The sequence below is a fragment of the Lycorma delicatula genome, chromosome 6 (genome assembly GCF_047948215.1).
Source record: "Lycorma delicatula isolate Av1 chromosome 6, ASM4794821v1, whole genome shotgun sequence".
NCBI lineage: Eukaryota > Metazoa > Arthropoda > Insecta > Hemiptera > Fulgoridae > Lycorma > Lycorma delicatula.
In genome coordinates, this window is record NC_134460.1 from 155,369,827 (window position 1) to 155,391,468 (window position 21,642).

A 21,642-nucleotide genomic window follows, 5' to 3' on the forward strand; every position below is an offset into this window, starting at 1 on the left:
TGTAAAAAAATACAAAATTATGTGCCTACTTTCTTGATGGAAAAAATGTTATTAAGTTTGTTTTTGTATTTTCTTAGGAAGTCGGTGGCATAATGTCTCTTACTGATGTATATTGTCGTGTAAATAGAGCAAGAGGATTAGAGTTGTTGAGCCCTGAGGATCTTTTGGCTGCTTGCCAGTTGCTCAATCATTTAAAACTTCCAATATGATTTAGACGATTTGACAGTGGTGTAAAGGTTCTTCAGATTGAAGCACACACTGACAAAGCTATCGTCACTTCTACTGCTGAATTGGTATGGTTTACTTTCTTATTTTTTCTTGTGTCTTTCTTAAAACTGTTTGCAACTGTAATTAGAGGTTTAAACATTTTTTTATTTTTACTTTCGTGTACAAAGTAAAGGAGAAAGTATTGATCACGAAAAGTTTTGGTTTTTAGATTTCAACGGAAATAACCATTTTTACTAGTTTTGGCGTGATGTCTGTACGTACCTATGTATCTTGCGTAACTCAAAAACGATTAGCCGTAGTGTTGAAATTTTATATTTAGGACTGTTGTAACATCGAGTTGTGCACCTCCCCTTGTGATTGCAATTGACTGGGCCAAAAATGTGTATAGTCAGACTTCCAAATAAAGCGGGTTTTCAATTCTGAAACATTTGTATTTTGGACTTTTTCTTAACTGGAGTAATAAGCCCTTGTTGAGAGCTTTTCAATGATATATCATTTGTTCCTGAGTTATAGCCAAATAAAATTTTAATTAATGAAATATTTGTTTTTTTCAAGGGGAAAGTACATTGGTTCGAATCAGACTTTACATACATATATATTTTTTAACTTTAAATATATTAATTGTTTAACACCTCTGATTGTTTAAAAAATTTAACAATAAATAATAACAACACAAAAAAAATGAAAAAAAAGAATCAATAGTTATTAGTTAAATAAAATTTACCTTAAAATTTTACCGATTGAAAGACTTATTGAAAATTCACAAACTAGTAACAAGTGTTATAAATTCAGAATAAATATACAAAGACAAAAATCCTACAGCTTTATACTCATTTTAAGCCCAGTAAAAACATGTTAAAAATGTAAACTAAAAATTTAGTAAGCTTTTTCAGTTTTGTTTTTATTTTCATTGAATTTAATCATATATATTGTATTTTTTTTTTTATAATCAAAAACAAACTTGAACAACTCAAGTACAGAATTACAAAGTAAATAAAATGACACTTAACCTTATTTTTTCTTTTCTTTATTTCAATAGTACTTTCGTGGTATCCCACATCATCAGTTGTATATAAATTACATAAAAAATGGTTTTTAAATATAAAAAAGTACAATATATTGGTACGCAGGAATATGATGGGTCTTATAAATATTGACTTTAGGGAAAAAAAATATATTTATATTTTTTTCTAATTGTAGCTGTCTGCATTTTTATATAACAAAAATGAAGGTAATTTTATCCCTTGATAAAATATTCCGGAGGTAAACTAGTCCCCTGTTTGGATGTCTGGGTGGCGACTACTAAGAAAGGAGTCACCAGAAAATTAAAAAATATCATTCTATGAAGCAGAGCGTGGAATGTTAGAAGTCTGAAAAAGGTTGGTAGGTTAGAAAATTTAAAGAGTGAAATAGATAGGATAAATTTAGGTGTATTAGAAATTAGCGAGGTTCGGTGGGAAGAAGAAAACGACTTTTGGTCAGGTGATTTTAGAATAATTAACTCAGTTTCAAATAATGGGTAGGCAGGAGCAGTTTTCGTAATGAACAAGAAGATAGTGAAGAAAGTAGAGTATTTCGAAATGCATAGTGATAGAATTATTGTAATAAGGATAAAATCAAAACCTAAACCGACAATGATTGTTAGTGTTTACTTATCTGGGAACAGTTTTTTCTGAGTGTGGCAGAAAGGTTAATGAAATAAGTAAAAGAGTTCTGAAGGAAAGTGGATTTTATCAGAGAGTAAGAAGACTGATATGGAACAAGGAAGTACCTTTGCAAGAGTACCTTTGTAAGAGAATTATGTATGAAGCATAATTTGTACCAATTCTTACCTATGCGGCAGAAATCTGGACAGGCGGCAGAAAGATAGAGCGTCAAGTATGGGCATGCTAGAGAAGACAAGAAGGGAAAGGGGTAAGGAACAGTATGATTAGAGAGGAACTGAAATTGGGAAGTCTTGTCGAGTCAACTGGAAGATCAAAGAAAGCTCAGGTTGTTTGGACATATTGAAAAGATGGATAAGGAAAGATTACCAAACAGGATGATGCATGCAGAGGGAACAGTTAGAAGACCAAGAACAAAATGGTTTTATACGATGATGGAGAAATTTTGTAGAAGGCCCAACCTGTGGAAACTTGGATTAAAGGGAACTGAAAACGATGGTAATCCATCATTTGGTGGTGTAGTCCACAAAAATGTGGTCAGTACTACTACGCATATCATTATTATTTACATATCATATTATCATAGCTTTTATTCCTACACTTATTTTTAGGTACTAAAAAAATATAAAAATAATTTATGTTTCTTTCTAGCTTTTCTGAATGTAAATAAACATTTTATACTGTCTAATTATCCAAATCGTATGTTGAAAATCACCATCAGTTATTGAGAATTCTTTACTATTGTATTCTACATATAAAAACCACCATTGCCAAGTTTTCTGTTACAAATCCACATCAACTACCTTAGAAAATGTGACAATAAGAAAATAATTATTTTACACATGTATAATAACAGAGTAGTCTCAAAAAATGTTAAAAGTGTTCGTTTTTGCCTTTTGGCAATCAGAGTATTATGATGTGACAAACTTGATCAATCTGTATAAAATATTTGTAATAAAAGCAGATACAACTAAAAGCTTTTTTTTATGTCAGTTGTGAAACTAATGAAGAATTACCTTCATGATGTTACAAAAAATAGATTTTTCTTTATTACATTGTAATTGGGCTTTAGAAGTTATAGCATTTTTTATTATACATTTGTTTTATCACGTACTCATATTAAACAAGTCTATTATTCACTACAGCCTTTCAATTAGAATTACGAGTTCTTTTCTTCATTAGACCTACATATGAATTAACAGAGACAGAACAATTTTTTTATTTTAACTGAAAAAAGTATTAACAAACTTAAAAAAAAAAGTTTATTAAATTCTTTTTGTTAACAAATATATATTTAATTAACTAAAGGTACTTTCTTTTATAATTATAATTATTAAAATGTAAACTAAACATATTCATCACAGCTTCATTTGTCATCAAATCACACCTCAGTAGATCACATCTAGAGTTATAACTCAGGACCTAGTCTCACTACAGGTGACACCTTGGCAGTCAACCATGAAAAGTCTTTTAAGGCATACTCCACCGGCTGAACCAAGCACCACCAGAGTTCAGAGAAGGGGTAGCATTTGGATGCAGTCCAGATATCAGAGAAGGCAGCATTTGGATGCAGTGGGTGCCACTTAGAAGATAACATGCGATTGGAAGCATTGGAATGCCCCAACACTAAACACATGAACAAAGGTATACCTGGGAAGTGAGTGGTGAAAAATGCCCCACAGTTTGGGACAGCCTTTTTAGTCAGCCTCAAGATAATAAACTCCATACAAAAATTCAAGTTACAATCCCCAAGAATCTCAACTCTCATCCTAAAAGAATAAATCCACACTATAATAAATGTTCATACACCCACTAGTAAGTAATAATGTCGTGTGTAAACAGCTTGTCTATCTTAGCCTTTCTTTTTCCACCTTCAGCCTTTCTCACCTCTTCTAACACCGCACTCCGAGCTCTTGGCCTGTCTTCTCAGTCAAGGTCCTCATAGTTGACCTTATATCCACCACTCATCCTCAGATACTGCACGCCAACTACAGACTCCTCTGCATACTTGGTCGAGAGCCCAGCAGCTCCAACAGCACTACGCCAGTTGCCACTCCTGAGCTCATCCACGCAAATTCTCTAATCGCCTCTGTCTGCCTTCTGCACATCCTTCTTATATCCCGCATTCTCATACACGAGATCATGCTTCATCGTAATTTCATCATCTCTATCCACAGGTTTCTCATTATCTACTAGGTTGCTCCGGTCCAAGGTAATTATGCCCAGGGAACATAAAACTGGGCATTTTCTTCAATGAATAATGCTCAGAGGAAGCAATATATGCGATATGTTTACAAAAAAAAGAGTAGTTGGCTGTGAAGAAAATTTAAAAAGAAAGAAAGGAAGATTCTAGAACCGATTACAGTAAATGAAGAATAAAAATATAAACAATAAAATTGAAAGGTTAACTACACTCAAGAAAAGAAGTTCACATTAAAAGAAGTATCAATAAAGATAGAATAGTGAAAAAAATATGGGCTATTTTGAAAAAATAAAACAAAAACAAAGTTGAGAGACACGGAAAAGAAAAATACCAAAATTGAAGACGTAGAAAATAAGATTATAGAGACATGATAAACACTTACCTTTAGAATGAATAAATACTCTATTAAATCATTAATATTTCAATTATAGTGAAATTATTGGACATCTTGACTGACACAGATGGGTGTGCACCAAATGAAATTTCTGTACTAAGAAATTACTTTGAATGGATATGTTTCTGGCAGATTTTAATTTAAATTATATGATAATTTTATTTATCTATGGTAAAAAAAGAATACTACCATGAAATTCTGCGAGAATGAATTCAATATAAACCAGAACACTATGGATGACAAATTCATATTTACATGAGGTTTGTGAAGATGTCATATTATTCATAATCCACAAGAAATTGGAGGATCCAATATCCACATCAAGATCAAGGAATCTTGTTTTTCAAGATGTAAATAAACCGAAGTCATGTATTACCAAATTAATTGGTATTCAGTAGAATATGTAGGAGGGAACAAGCCAATCTTCTTTGGTACTTTTTGAAGGTAAATTGATCGATGTCTACATTACTGCCATTAATAATGGAACATGTTGCATCTGGAACGATTATAATAAATGATAAGTGGAGGAGACCTTATCAAAAATTAGGAAGTCATTATGTATACCAAACAGTGGTTAATCACTGCCTGCTGACCCTGTTAAACTTGCTCATATTCAGTTGGTTGAAATTATGTGGACCACAGTTAAGAACTGAAATAAGAAGTGCTGGGGAATACACTTCATCATGATTGAATGATATTTTTGTGAATATGTGGGATAAGAAATATCCAAAATCAAACTAAAGTGAACAAATATTACATATTATTCTGCTGATAATGCTACTGCAGTAAGGTATTTTTAATGTGTAATTTTGTTTTATTTTTAATAAAAAAATTGAATTTGAAATGTTTTTATTATTTCTAAATAAAAAAAAACTAACACTGATTAAAAATAACTTGTTAACAAATGATTCAAATAATGATTCGTTACAAAAAAGAACAGTTTATCACAGATTTCATCATCACCTAATTCTGCAGAATGTTAAACTGAGATCAGAATTATGATATCAATTTATGTAATATCTGATTCATCTTTATCTCTTATTATTGATTTAATCATATTTGTGCTTAAACTTGTACAGGAAAATATGGTGTAGAAATTTTTTTAAAAATTCTTCATTTAAAAAAATGCTAGTTGTGAAATTTAAATACACACCTCTCAAATGAAACGGTAATACTCTACCAGTCTTCCAAAGAGATCAGCTGTCACAAACAAGATTTACAACGTTTTGATATTTGATTTACAAGTAAAAATCACAATAATTTTCATGTTTAATTTTTATATTCAGTACAATTATCTATCTACCTTTCTTAGCTTTTCAACATGTGATTTGATTATGACGAAGCTAAGCAAGGTAGATAATTACATTAATAATAAAGTATTTAATTGATACTAATATAAAAAAATTATGATGACCTTAGTAGAAAAAAAAAATTAATAAAAATTTTAACTTTAATGTTTAATCATTAAAAGATCAAAAACCACACAATAAAGCATATTTGATTGTGATTATCAATATTTATATGCAATAGCATCATTTAAACATTTACCAGTAGCAATCACAATAAAATACCATCACCTCGATTTTAATTAACTCATTTGTTTTGCATTGTAATATATGATGTTATCAATGTAGAAACTTGAAAAAGAAAATTTGAAGTTCACCTAAGAAAAATTTTACATTAAATACAACTTCACAACCAAGATCATTTGACAAAATAGCAAAAAAAGTATTCTATGTAACCAGAAGCTAATTAAATATTAATGAGTTAATTGAGATAATTATTGACCGCACGCTAAAATATTCTAGTTAAGTAATGTTTTAATCAAATAAATAAAATTCTTTTAACTTAAAAACTTTCATTCTCATCCATGAACTCAACCCTGTATAACATACATGCTAAATTTTCAGATAATTATTACATTTCCTTTTCCACTTAAAAATGAATTTCTTAATACTCAACTGCTCTATATATATCAGTTAAATGAAAATATGGGATCTTTAAAGAGTATATGAATAATGTATCGTACATAAAATTGTATTGAAATACTATAACAAAATTAAATTACAGTAAATTAAATACAGTAAACCTTTAGATATTTTTAAATTTTGTACGAAATACATATTTTTTATGTAAAAAAAAATGTATAAATTTCAGTGCTCTAGTAAAATAAATAAAGTAGATAAAATTCTATCATTTACTATGAAAAAAGTTACATAAAAACATTCCTTCTTTTTCAGCTACCTTATCTGTACCATATGCTCTTTGGTGATGTATTACAAATACAATGTTAACATAACTGCTATGTAAAGGATGACCTCCTATTGGTGCGCATACAATAATCTTTGGATGAGCTATATGAAAAAATAAAAAGAATAAAAAACTAGTTCTAATTATAAAAATGAGACTGATAAAAGTAATACTTTTCCTGAAATAACAAATAAATGATGATTCTTAATAAAAATTAATTCAAGACTATAAAAAAATGATATCTAGCGACATCTTAGGAAAATTAATAACACTAAATGAAGTATTTTAATGTTAAAAATAAGGGTAAACAAATAAATATTGTAAATACATAACTGCAATGTAATCAATTAAAATAGGATAAAATTTGCATACATTGAAGTAATACAATGATTTTTTATAATAAAGTTAATGGTTAAAATAATATTAAAATCAATTACTTCTAAAAAAAAAAAAATATTGTCATACATTAAATTAACAAAACAAAAAAATATTGAGATTTTAATATAAATAAAATAATTAATACTACAATATAATAAAAATAATTGATTTATAAATACAGAAAGAAAAATGAAATTAATATAACATAGGAAACAGAATCCACCATTGGTATTCATGACTGTATTTTAACACATTTTTCATTTTATTAATAATTCCTACAGCTAATTATCTCCAATTAACCTGGAAAAAAGAAATCACCTATAAAAAAAAACTGAACAACATCAAGGAAAAAATATAGATTTGGGTACTAGTTTCATATATCGATAATAGAGTAGGTGTATATCATATGAATAAAATTCCTGATCCATCATACAGTGACAAAAGTGCACAAAATCTAAATACACTAAAACACTGTCAATAAGATTTTTTAATTCCCTGCTAGTGTATAAAAATGTACATGACTGATGCAGTTTTTATCTTCTATTTCTCTAGGAAAGGTACTTTAGGAAAGTTAAGTGTAACATACAGCAAAGCACAGTACCTAAAGAGAAGAAAATAATGATGCTAGTGGTCTACAGCATTGACCACCAGTATGAATAAAAAAATTCCAAAACTTTTAAATAATTTTAAAACTTTATTTAAGATGTTAAATAAAGGTGTAGTACGAATTAAAGAAACATTGTTAGTGCAGGAACTTGCAAGTCTTTCAGAAGCAGATAGTGTTACTGTACAATCTCAATAACAAACACATAGTATTTCAAATACTGCAAGGTTAAAAAAAATCAAAAACTACAGCTGTATTTTCTATGGAACTATTTCTCTCAGTTTCTTTCCTTTAATATCTATAAGATAAGTATTTTCTTCAGAAAACATTTTCTTGGAAAACCTAAGCATTATATTGAACTTTCAATTAGTGATTGAAATCTTAGAAGTTTAAAAAAGAATAGTAGGGTAGATAATTAAAAATGGGAAATGAAAATCATAAAATTGGGTAGTTTAGAATTAAAGAAGGTAACAAGGAAAATAGAATCTTTGATTACTAATTAGATTATAGAATATTAACATAGATCTAAATAACTTCTCCAAAAGAAGTTGAATAGATGTATGAAGAAATTGATGATATAGTCAATATATAAAATGTGATAAAAATCTAATAACAATGGAGGGGGGGCTGGAATGCCATAATAGTAAAGTGAGGCAAACAAATCAACGATCACTGACTAGACCAAAGACTGAAAGAGAAACTAAGTTTGCAGAAATTTGTATGTAAATGAGTAATTGTAAAAACTCAAAAAAAAAAAAAAATAAATAAATAAAAATATGTAAAATTATAGTAGGATAAAATTAAAATGGGTGAGATCAAGAGATGTTTAGAGACATCAGATGAATTGCATAAGGTTATCCAGAGATTCCAAAATTATTGTTATTATGGACCAGCAAGAGACATTGTGCTGACTACAAATTAGTAAAGATGGATACATGATGAATTGAAAAAAAAATGAAGAGATAGACAAAAATATTGTGCTAAATGTTTCTTGAGCCACACTAACAAACTGTTTTCTGACCTACATTTACATCAACTTCTCTTCTTATTTTTTGACTATAGAATTATCTTCAGAGAGATTGCCGTGGAATTTGGAATCAGCATGTAAATAAATATAGGTTGTATTACAATGTTCTGCTGGGACTTTCATAACCTATTCTACTCATGAAAATAATGTAAATACTTCTGATAAATATATGTCCTAAATGCTTTGTTTGCGAGTTATGCTAGTGAAAAACTTTGCTCGGATTTCAGCTATAATGGTGAAATGAGATTGAATTGAAGTTTTAGGATGTTAATTAAGGAGTCAAATCAGTAATTTCTTATAGTTTTTGACATGGAAAATCAAATAAAATAGATCCCAGTACCTTATATGCAGTTGATTTTGAGAAATCTGGGGTGAAAACCAATAAATTATAGTAAAAACTCCTTTTTTTTTATATTTGACATACAGTAACTTTGTTAAATGGGTAATAAATGAAAAACTTTTAAACAAAATTTTTTGACAATTTAATTTTGAACAAAATGGTTTAAGAAATGTTAGATAAAACAAAGAAAAGTTAGAAAAATTAAAATTTTATTTAGAAACATAAATGAATATAACAATATTCATTTTATTCCAATTTATACAATATACTAAGCATAAAAGTGTACAACAATATAAATATTATTTACATCACCTTCATATTCTTGTATCTTCTTGATATTACTAAATCTAGAATTTGAATTTTTAATATATGGGTGCAGGTATTCATTTGTTATAGTATTATGTTCAATTTTTTTTTTATTCTTTCATCGTGTTCAAATATAAGTTTAAATTTTAACTGAACTCAAGTGTTTGTTAGTAAGAACTTTATTTATTTAAGAACTTTTAGTTGCTACTATTTATTTTAATTTTTTTTTTTTGTCTTCAGTCATTTGACTGGTTTGATGCAGCTCTCCAAGATTTCCTATCTAGTGCTAGTCGTTTCATTTCAGTATACCCTCTACATCCTACATCCCTAACAATTTGTTTTACATATTCCAAACGTGGCCTGCCTACACAATTTTTCCCTTCTACCTGTCCTTCCAATATTAAAGCGACTATTCCAGGATGCCTTAGTATGTGGCCTATAAGTCTGTCTCTTCTTTTAACTATATTTTTCCAAATGCTTCTTTCTTCATCTATTTGCCGCAATACCTCTTCATTTGTCACTTTATCCACCCATCTGATTTTTAACATTCTCCTATAGCACCGCATTTCAAAAGCTTCTAATCTTTTCTTCTCAGATACTCCGATCGTCCAAGTTTCACTTCCATATAAAGCGACACTCCAAACATACAATTTCAAAAATCTTCTGACATTTAAATTAATTTTTGATGTAAACAAATTATATTTCTTACTGAAGGCTCGTTTAGCTTGTGCTATTCAGCATTTTATATCGCTCCTGCTTCGTCCATCTTTAGTAATTCTACTTCCCAAATAACAAAACAGTTCTTGCGTAGGACTTCATCTATGCCGTTCATTGTTTCTTCTAAATCCTTTTTACTCTCGGCTAGAATTACTATATCATCAGCAAATCGTAGCATTTTATCTTTTCACCTTGCACTGTTACTCCGAATCTAAAATCAAAATTGTTCTTTAACATCATTAACTGCTAGTTCCATGTAAAGATTAAAAAGTAACGGAGATAGGGAACATCCTTGTCGGACTCCCTTTCTTATTACGGCTTCTTTCTTATGTTCTTCAATTGTTACTGTTGCTGTTTGGTTCCTGTACATGTTAGCAATTTATTTTAAAAATAGTTTTAATTTTTATATTTCCTTTTTAGGAATATTATACAAAGTGGCTCATACTTGCACACAGGTAATCCTTTGCAGGTATTATGTTTCCCAATTATATATTGTAACTCTTTTTTTGTCATATTTTGTACAAGGAAAAAAAAATTTATTCATTCATTCATATTTTATTTACTGAATTCTTAATTGATAAATTTAAATAATAAATTTTAATCAGTTGTTATAAATATTCTATAATATGAAAACAAAATTAAATGTTATGTTAATGATTACTAATAATAAAAAGAATGCTATAAAGCTATAACTCATATTAATGACACAAGCTGTTTGAGCTGATCTATTACAGAAATTAGGAAATATATGTTATAAAACAAATCCTTCACAGTTTTGGAGAAGTTTAAAAAATTCATGTTAACTGGGTAATAGTTAATATTTACAGATTACCAACTCACATGTTACCAACTTTCGAATAATTCAGAGATATTTTCACTGAAACAATAATAATACGTTGCATATAATAATAAATTATTCCTGTTCTAGAAATCTTAAACTAAATTAAATATTGTGTATTAAGCTAACAATAAAATTAATAATAACAAGAATTTAGCATCTGACGTTAATTAATTATATTAAATTACAAAGATAGTAAATTTAGTACCTGCTGCCTCAGCAAATGGATCACTAAGGTCAAAAGTAATAGCAGGTTTTGGAACCATTTTGCTTATATCTTGACTCCGATGAGCAGGTATTGATCCTCTCATCTGAACAAATGATGTTATTCTTGGGGAATCACAAGATGATGCTCCAGTATCTTCCAGTACTTGTTCCGTTTCTACTTCGTTTGCAACATCACTCTAATCAATAAAATAATTTAAATAAATTATAAGAATAATATATAAGAAACAATGAAATAATAAACTTATATTTTTGTAATAATAATAAAATTAATGATTGCTTTCTAATTACTCAATTAAAAAGTAACATAATAAAAAATTACCATGTCTCTATTTTTAATAATAATATGAGGGTTATTCAATAATTAACGAGACAAATTGATGTAGAGTAAAAACAGTCCATTCAATGACAATGAAACAATTTGAGGATCAAGTTGGCAACATTGGGAACACATTTATCAGTTGTTTGATCATAATTAAACTAAGGAAAACCTCTTTCGTTGATTTCAGAATGTCAGCTTCGCTTGAAACATGTATGCCAGAAAAGCAATATTCAATGATAAGATTTTTGCTATCAGAAGGTGTGAAATCGGTGGAAATTTACTCAAGAATGTTGAAATAGTACGGTGAAGAGTGTTTAAATTGCAGTAATGTGTAAAACTCGGTGAACAGTTTAATTCGAGCAGAACAACTCTCTCTGCAAAACCAGTTGAAGTTTTGACTAACATGCTACAAAATCACATAAATGATCACAAAGAGAGGTGAGTCAAAATTTCCCAAACTGCTAGTTTGTGTAATATTAGTTTTGGGACCATGCATTCAATCATTCATGATGTGCTGAAGTATCACAAAATGTGTTCAAATGGGTTCCAAAACAGTTTACTCAAGCTCATAAAGATATCTGGATTCGCATTTGTTCTGAGCTCAAAGAATGGTTCAAAGCAGAAGGTAACTTTCTAGATTGTATAATACAAGTAACCTGTGATAAAACATGGATATACCATTTTGAGCCCAAATCCAAACAGCAGTCTTGGGTGGAAACATCCAGATTCGCCCACCAAATTTGAAACTCACACATCAACCTGTAAAGCGATATTGATGATCTTCTGGAACTCGCAAGGCCCAATTTTTAGTGACTATTTAGAACAACAATGTACCATGAACAGTAAGTACTATTCTAACATGCTCCAATTGAAAATGAGAACTGCAATAAGGTGAAAACATCAGGGCGCTCTCCAAAAAAGTGTGATTCTCTTGCATGACTACGAGCACTCCCATATCACTCAGAGAACAAGAGAAACGCTCAAGTAGTTGGGTTGATAGATGTTGCCATATCCTGCTTATAGCCTAGACCTCACCCTGTCCAATTTTCATTTGTTCGGTCTGCTCAAAGAATTTTTATGCAGCAAGAAGTACATCAACAATGAAGCAGTCAAAAAAGCAGTACGCAAATGGTTCAAACAGCAAGGTAAAGACTTCTACTGGGGGAATCAGAAAGCTCACAGAACGGTGGACAAGTGTCTAAATGTTGCTTGAGACTATGTTGAAAAGTAGTGTAAGTTTCATTGCCATTAAGTAAATCATTTTTCTCTACTTCAATTTGTTTCGTTAATTATTGAATGTCCCTTATAACTATTATTACAAAGATTAATATAAAACTATAATCTATGTTTGTCTATTAGAAACTTCCATTAGAAGAAAGAGAGTAATAAAAATAAAAAAAATAATAAAAATAGAATTAGATATATTAAGTTTAATACCAAGTAGTTAAGTATGTAATATAGTTATGTATTACAGAATGGGCTCTTAATATGAAACTGAACTAACCTAAGCTGGCAAAAGTTTAATATAATAGAAATGTAGGTACTTGTCTATAAGTAGTATAACATCAACTTTTTATTATATCTATATTTCTGCCTTTAATATTTTATTTTTTGTTTTTATAATAATATAATTTGAATCTACAACTATTCGGGAGGCAATTCAGCATGCTATTAAAAGAAACACACTTACCTGCAATACCATCTCCAGCACCCAATAAGTAGCTATAGATCAGAGAACAGTGATAAACAGGTCGCTTATGTTCACACTACCACATAACTTTAATGAAAACAATCTAGATACTGCCATGCCATACTGAACTGTCTTTTATTCTGCCATTTTGCAGATCTCCACATTCACTCAATATACTGGGTGCAAATCCCCCTCCACCACACACCCCCTGTTTCATGATCGCAAAATTATTCAACGTAAAATGTTCAAAACCCAGCCTTTTTATGTCTGTAGTGATGTCCCCCTCCATCTAGCCAAATAGATAATAAACCTAGATGAAATATGACCCATAACAATGGTGAATTTTTTTATTTACTGTTATTTATTTACAATTTATTGTATTTTACAATTAATTTGTAAATTACAATTTACAATAAATTACAATTACAATTAATTTGTTAATTACAATTTATTTTTATTTACAATTAATTGTAAAATATGTATGCATACATGCCTTAAAAGATCTATTTAATATTTTAATTCATTCAAGGATTCATTAAGTCTCAAATAATTGAAATCATGCATAAAGGTAGAATTAAATGTCTCTTTTAATTTAGAACTTAATAAACAAAGCCTGCCTAAAAAAGTATATAATATACAACAAGGAATTAGATATCAAAGTGTGTAATAATTTTAGATTACGTACAAAACTGATATCCTAACTCACTTTTCAAATACTGAATTTTTATATGGAACTATATATCCCAGTTACAAATGTCCAGCTATCATGAAAAGCCTTCTGCATCATACTTTCATGAAAACATGAATGATAATTTTATGTGCAAATTTTTTTTTTTTGTCTTAAATCATTTGACTGGTTTGATGCAGCTCTCCAAGATCTAGTGCTAGTCGTTTTATTCCAGTATACCTCCTACATCCCACATCCCTAACAATTTGTTTTACATATTCCAAACGTGGCCTGCCTACACAATTTTTTCCTTCTACATGACTCTCTAATATAAAAGCAACTATTCCAGGATACCTTAATATGTGACCAACAAGTCTGTCTCTTCTTTTAACTATATTTTTCCAAATGCTTCTTTCTTCATCGATTTGCCGCAACACCTCTTCATTTGTCACTTTATCCACCCACCTGATTTTTAACATTCTCCTATAGCACCACATATCAAAAGCTTCTAATCTTTTCTTCACAGGTACTCTGATCGATTGTCCAAGTTTCACTTCCATATAAAACTACACTCCAAACATATACTTTCAAAAATAGTTTCCTGATGTTTAAATTAATTTTTAATGTAAGATAATTATATTTTTGACTGAAAGCTCATTTCGCATGTGCTATTCAACATTTTATATTGCTTCTGCTTCGACCATCTAGTAATTCTACTTCCCAAATAAAATTCTTCTACCTCTGTAAACTTTTCTTTCCCTATTTTGATATTCAGTTGAACACCTACATTATTTCTATGACATTTCATTACTTTTGTTTTGTTCTTGTTTATTTTCATGCAGTAGTTCTTGTATAAGAATTCATTCATGCTATTCATTGACTCTTGTAAATCTTTTTTACTCTTGGCAAGAATTATTATATTATCAGCAAATCGTAACATTTTTATATTTTCACCTTGCACTGTTACTCCGGATATAAATTGTTCTTTAACATCATTAACTGCTTGTTCTATGTAAAGATTAAAGAGTAACAGGGATAGGGGACATACTTGTTGGACTCCCTTTTTCATTATGGCTTCTTTCTTATGTTCTTCGACATTACTTTTATGTTCTTCGACTTTTCTTTAATCACTGTTAAAGTTTGGTAACTCTGTAAATGTTAGCAATTGTTCTTCTATCTCTGACCTTAAACCCTCAATTATTTTAAATGCTGAACATTTCATTCCAGTCTATGTTATAAAATACCTTTTCTACGTCTATAGATGCCAAGTATGTTGGTTTGTGTTTCTTTAATCTTTCTTCTAATATTAATCTAAGGCCTAAAATTGCTTCCCTTGTCCCTAAACTTTTTCTGAAATTAAATTAATCTTCTCCTAACACTTCTTCCACTCTCCTCTCAAATCTTCTGTACAGAATTCTAGTTACGATTTTTGACACATAAGTAGTTAAGCTAATTGTTTTGTATTCTTCACATTTATCTGTTCCTGTTTTCTTTGGTATCATGACAATAACAAACTTTTTGAAGTCTGACTGAACTTCCCCGTTTTTGTAAATATTACAAACCAGTTAGTATATTCTACCTATTGATTCCTCAGCTGCACTGCACAGTAATTATCTAGGTATCCCACCTACTGTAGGAGCCTTTCTGCCATTCAAATCTTTTAATGCTCTCTTAAATTCAGATCTTAGTATTGTTTCTCCCATTTCATCATCTTCAACTTCTTCTTCTTCCTCTATACCACCATTTTCTAATTCATTTCCTCTGTATAACTTCAATATATTCCACCCACCTATCAACCTTTTCTTTCGTATTATAAATCGATGTACCACCTTTATTTAACACATTATTAGATTTATGCTTATGTACCACAAAAATGTCCTTTCCTGTATGCTCCATCTATTTTACCAATGTTCATCTTTCTTACCACTTCTGAACACTTTTCTTTAATCCACTCTTCTTTTGCTAATTTCCACTTCCTGTTTGTAGTATTTCTTAACTGTCTATACTTCCTTTTATCTTCATCACACGCATTCTTATAATTTCTAAGTTCATCCATCAGCCCCAATATATCCTTTGATATCCAAGGTTTTCTACCAGATCTCACTGTTTCACCTAAGCTGACTTCTGCTGATTTAAGAATTTCCTTTATAAAATTCTCCCATTCTTCTTCTATATTTTCTACCTTATGTTTTTTACTCAGATCTCTTGTGATGTCCTCCTCAAAAATCTTCTTTTATAAGGATAAAATCAAAACCTAAGCCACCAACAACTGTTAATGTCTATATGCCTACAAGTGCCCATGATGATGATGATGAGGTAGTGTGTATACGAAGAAATTGACGAAGCAATTAAACACATAAGAGGATGAAAATTTAACAACAGTTGGGAGATTGGAATGTAAGCATTGGAAAAGGGACGGAAGGAAATAAGCATTGGAAAAGGGAAGGAAGGAAATATTGTGGGTGAATACGGGCTGAGCAAGAGTAATTAAAGAGGGTACCGACTTATTGTTTTGCATGAAGTATAATTTAGTTATTGCCAACATCCAGTTTAAAAATTATAATAAAAGAATATACAAATGGAAAAAACAAAATGCATATTGCAAGGTATCAGTTAGATTACATCATGGTTAAACAAAGATTTAGAAATCAACTCGACTGCTAAGCTTATCCTGGAGCAGACATTGATAGCGACCATAATTTAGTAATAATGAAATGTGGATTGGGGTTTAAAAACCTGAAGAAAAGCTGTTTGATGAATCGGTGGAATTTAGAGAAGCTTGGTGCAACCAAGATAGCATTGTAATAAGGATAAAATCAAAACCTAAACCGACAATGATTGTTAACATCTATATGCCTACAAGCACCCATGATGATGATGAGGTAGAGTGTGTATACGAAGAAATTGACAAAGTAATTAAACCAATAAAAGGGGATGAAAATTTAATAATAGTTGGAGATTGGAATGAAAGCATTGGAAAAGGCAAAGAAGGAAGTACAGTGGGAGAATATGGGCTGGGCAAAAGAAATGAAAGAGAGGACCGACTTATAGAGTTTTTCATGAAGTATAATTTAATAATTGCCAACACCCAGTTTAAAAATCATAATAGAAGAATATACAAATGGAAAACGTCAGGTGATACTACAAGGTATCAGATAGATAATATCATGGCTAAGCAAAGATTTAGAAATCAACTCGTCAACTGCAAAGCTTATCCTGGAGCAGACATTGACAGCGACAAGGAAAAAATTGTGCAGGCAGGCAACGTTTGAAATATGTAAAACAAATTATTAGGGATGCAGTATATAGGGAGTATACCGAAATGAAACGACTAGCATTAGATAGGGAATCTTGGAGAGTTGCATCAAACCAATCAAATTACTGAAGACAAAAAAACTAAAATATGATTTATCTGCATCTCATTCAATGTTTACATAAATATGTGCTCAAAATAATTTTCAATAGCAGCTTCTGAATTGTGAATTAGGTTGTAATATTTCTTTTTTTTTTTAATTAGTACCTTCTAATTAATATTAGAGTATACTCTAATATTACTTCATGTTTGTATATTTTAAATTATTAAAACTAGCTGGTCAGGGCTCGCTTCACTCGCCCAACCATCTAGGCAGGGGGCTCTGCCCCTGGACCTTCCGACACATTTGTATCCTCATGTTTGTGAGAATATTAAGTATTATATACATATCCATTAAAGAAAAAGAAGATAAGTACTTTTACATAAATCATATTTCTGTTGCCATGGTGACAAAAACAAAAATGTGAGCACATACAGCAAACAAACCAATGCATCATGCTTTTTATTAGAAAGAAGACAGTAAATAGAATAATAAATTATACAGAAAAAAATTAATTAATAAATAAAAATATAAATAAAATATAAAAAATCTAATAAATAATATTTAAAGTATTTTAAATTAAATATAATAATAATAACAAAGTAAATTTATATCTCTGAAATATCAATAATAATTAAATAAATCTAAAATTTAAACCTACACTTAGAAATTAAATGAAATAATCTGTAAATAATTGACAACAGACTGCTTTTAGCCTGTAAAATTTACCTTTAAATTGCCTGTAAATTTACCTTTTGTTGTGATTTATTAACACTGGAAGCTTGCAGGCACCGTCTTCTACGTTTAGTCTTATGTGTGTTTATGTGAGGTTGTGTTAGTTGCCGGGCCAGCTGCTGCTATTGGCACAGAGTGGATCACATGATATGCCAGGTGGCTACGCGCAGCCAACCTCTACCACTCCCAGTTCTCTCTTATAGTCTCTTTCCTACAGTCCATTGTAACGTACTTTTAAATAATTAATTAAATTAAATAAATAATCCTTTTTTTTACTGCTAAATATTAACTAATAATCCCTTTCTTTTATTAATAAGTTTGAATAATAACTATATAAATAATTAATTTAAATATTAGTCTTTGATTTAAATTTAATATAAATTATAAATAATTATTACACAGTTGTTTTCAATTTCTTCTGCTAGATGGTAGCGCTCAACAACAGCTGAGGACAGCCACCTGGTGCACCATATGATCCACTCTGAGTCAATATCAGTTAAAATAAAAATGTGAGCATATGCAACAAACAAACCAATACACCATTTATTGAAGAGATGGACTTTCATTGTATCTATCTTTTATCTTATAATTTCTATTTATATTCATAATGTATCTTAATTGACATGATTTACATAACATATTATGTGCCAAAAAGGATAAAGATTTATTCATTTATTTACTTTGCCACTTCTTAATACATAGTTAAAAAATTTTTTAAATCTTCTTACCAACTTTTTTAAAATACAATTAAAATATTGTTTTAAAAAAGCAATGGCAATTAATTTTTAAATAATGTTACTGAATAAATAAAAATAAAAAAAAAACAAATTTTGTACATATTCCTTCAAGTACATTAATATGTGCTCAAAGAATTTTCATTAATGCCTTCTGAATCGAGATTTATTTTGCATATTTAGTAGCTTTATATATTTACCTTAATATTATTTCAAGTGTTAATATTATAAACAACTAATATAGGCTTTAATCACAGTTGTTTTTATTTTATACGAGGGTAAGTCAATTATTATCCGCAATGTAGTTATAAATTTTATTGGAATACAAATAGGAAACTTACATGTAGATCATTTTTCAACAAAGTCCCCTTGCATTTGAACGCACTTGGTCCATCATTGCACAAGCTTCCTGATGCTCTCATGAAAGAAGGTTTTCAATTGAGCTCTGAGCCAGGAATGCACCACTTCTTTCACTGTTTCATCCGAGGTAAATCGATGTCCCCTTAATGCCTCTTTGGGTGGACCAAACAAATAGTATTCAGAAGGGGCAAGATCAGGACTATGAGAAGGACGAGCCAGTATGTCAAAGTTGAGTTTCTGGAGCGTTGCAGCAGTATATGGATAGGCATTGTCGTGCAACAACACAACACCTTTCAACAGCAGTCCTCGGTGTTTGGTTAGAATTGCAGGATTCAGCTTGGCAGTAAGCATCTCACAGTAATGTGCACCATTTATTGTCGTGCCCCTTCCACGACAATATTGTTCCAGTACTGGGCCTTGTGAGTCCCAAAACGCTGTAAGCATCAGTTTTCCTGCGGATAGTTGGGTCTTGAACTTTTTTTGCAGGGTGAATTTGGATGTTTACATTCCATACTCTGCCGTTTACTCTCCAGCTTGTAATGATAGATCCATGATTCGTCACTAGTGATGATTCTGTCTAAGAAGATGTTCATTATCATAGCGATCCAAATGTTTTTGGCAGATGTCCAAGCACGTTTGTTTATGCAACTGTGCGAGTTGTTTTGGGACCCATTTTGCACAGACTTTATGAAACCCAAGTCTTTAGTGGATGATTTCGTAGGCAGAACCATGACTGATTTGCAGACGATGTGCCACTTCATCAATAGTTACTCGTCTGTCTAAGAAAACCATGTCACGTGCGATGAAGAAAAGCACGTTTTCCTCATTTGTGGCAGTAAATGGTCATCCAGCTCCTTTGTCGTGCGTAACACTTGTGCAACCATTTTTGAATTTTTCAATTCATTCGTAGACACTCCATTGCGGCAACACAATGTTCCCATATTGTACCAAAAGTCTTCAATGAATTTTGGCCCCTGATACACCTTCTGACCACAAAAAACGGATCACTGAATGTTGCTCTTCTTTGGTGCAAACAGAAAGCGGAGCAGCCATGGTTAATGGCAGGGCAGCGATAATGAACTAATCTAGCAGCATCAAACCTGCACAGACATGACAACAATTAAACCATGCATGCGTCATCCACACAACAACAGTACTACCAACATAAACAAAAATATTACTAAATTGAGGATAATAATTGACTCGTACTTAGTTGTGTATTTTTGATGCCCCTCTGATCAAGTCTTTACATGGTTTCTCTGATGCACCCAGAAAAATGATGAAGCAGTTCCTTTTTTTTACCCTTGGAGTAGCATATTAATCCATTCCTGACATGATCTACATAATTTATTATCGTGTACCAGTCAGTATAAAAACATTCATTTATTTATAAGCTGTTTAGAGCATACTAAATAATATTGAAAACACACAGTAATACTGATCACAGTAATATAAAATATAAAATGTATTTGATGTTTAAATGTAGTAAATCCAAATGAAATTGAAGTTAAAAAGATTGCAATAAATACCCCACTATGATTTTGAAAATCAAAACTTTCAGAATCCCAGTTTGTAATGGTTAAATTATTATTTTGCACAATCAAAAAGAAAACACTATAGAAGTTCATATTTATGTTTGTCTATCCATCCATCTGCAGAACTAATGGCTATCTGTTTACAATAATTCCAAACATCATGAAATGATACAGTTTAAAATGGTTCATTTAATCAATTTGAAATTTTTTACATGACAATATCTCATCAATATCTTAATTAAGTTTGAAGATTGGCCAGAAAATTTCCTGGTCAAATAGGCAAAAATTAATTATTAACTTAATTATTTCTCTCTCTCTCTGAAGTGTATGTATCAGGTTATTCAGAAAGATCTCAACTTAACTCAGAGGTGGCTCAAATGTAACCAAATTACTAAGATACTTTACATGTATGATCATTTAGATGGTATGCTGTTAAATTGTGACGATCAAATAAACAAAGAAGATTTGAAATTTTCTGAAAAACGGATAAAATTTACATTTGAGTTATTATAAAGTATGCTGTTTTAAAAGTTTTAATCCTGATGAACATACAAAAGCTGTTGGATTCTACTTTAAAGTATTCTTCCCCTTTGTTTTCAACACAGTAAAAATGTGGGTTGCTGAATTTAAAAGTGGTAGTACATCCTTAAAGGTATCATAAAAATTTCTAACAGAAGCTATTTTGGCTAATTAGATGTAATTGGAATTACAAATTTTTTAAATATTGAAAAAAGAATTACAAAAAATTTTGAGGAAAAAGGATTTAAGTATCTGAAGAATCACATTCAGAACACAGTGTATCAATACTGGAAAGACCCTGGTTGTTTTGTAAAGCTGAACACCAGGCTTTTTGGCCACAAAACCTAAGGTGATAATGGTAATACTTTATCAGCTAAAAATATATACACAGTTTAAAAAATATTTTATCTTTAAAATAAAATAACAAAACCTTACCAACAATTCCGAATGCTGATACTGCTCTAGATGTGAAACCACGACTTCTTCCTCCAGGATCAAGTGTTTGGACTAATTCCCAAACTTGCTCTTGAGTATATTCTACACCATCATCAAC

The 21,642-nt window shown here is 30.3% G+C and overlaps 1 pseudogene; it reads left to right on the forward strand.

The window, feature by feature from the left end:
- The window catches only part of LOC142326965 (vacuolar protein-sorting-associated protein 36-like), a 170,483-nt pseudogene that overhangs the window by 18,710 nt on the left and 130,131 nt on the right, over positions 1-21,642 (forward strand).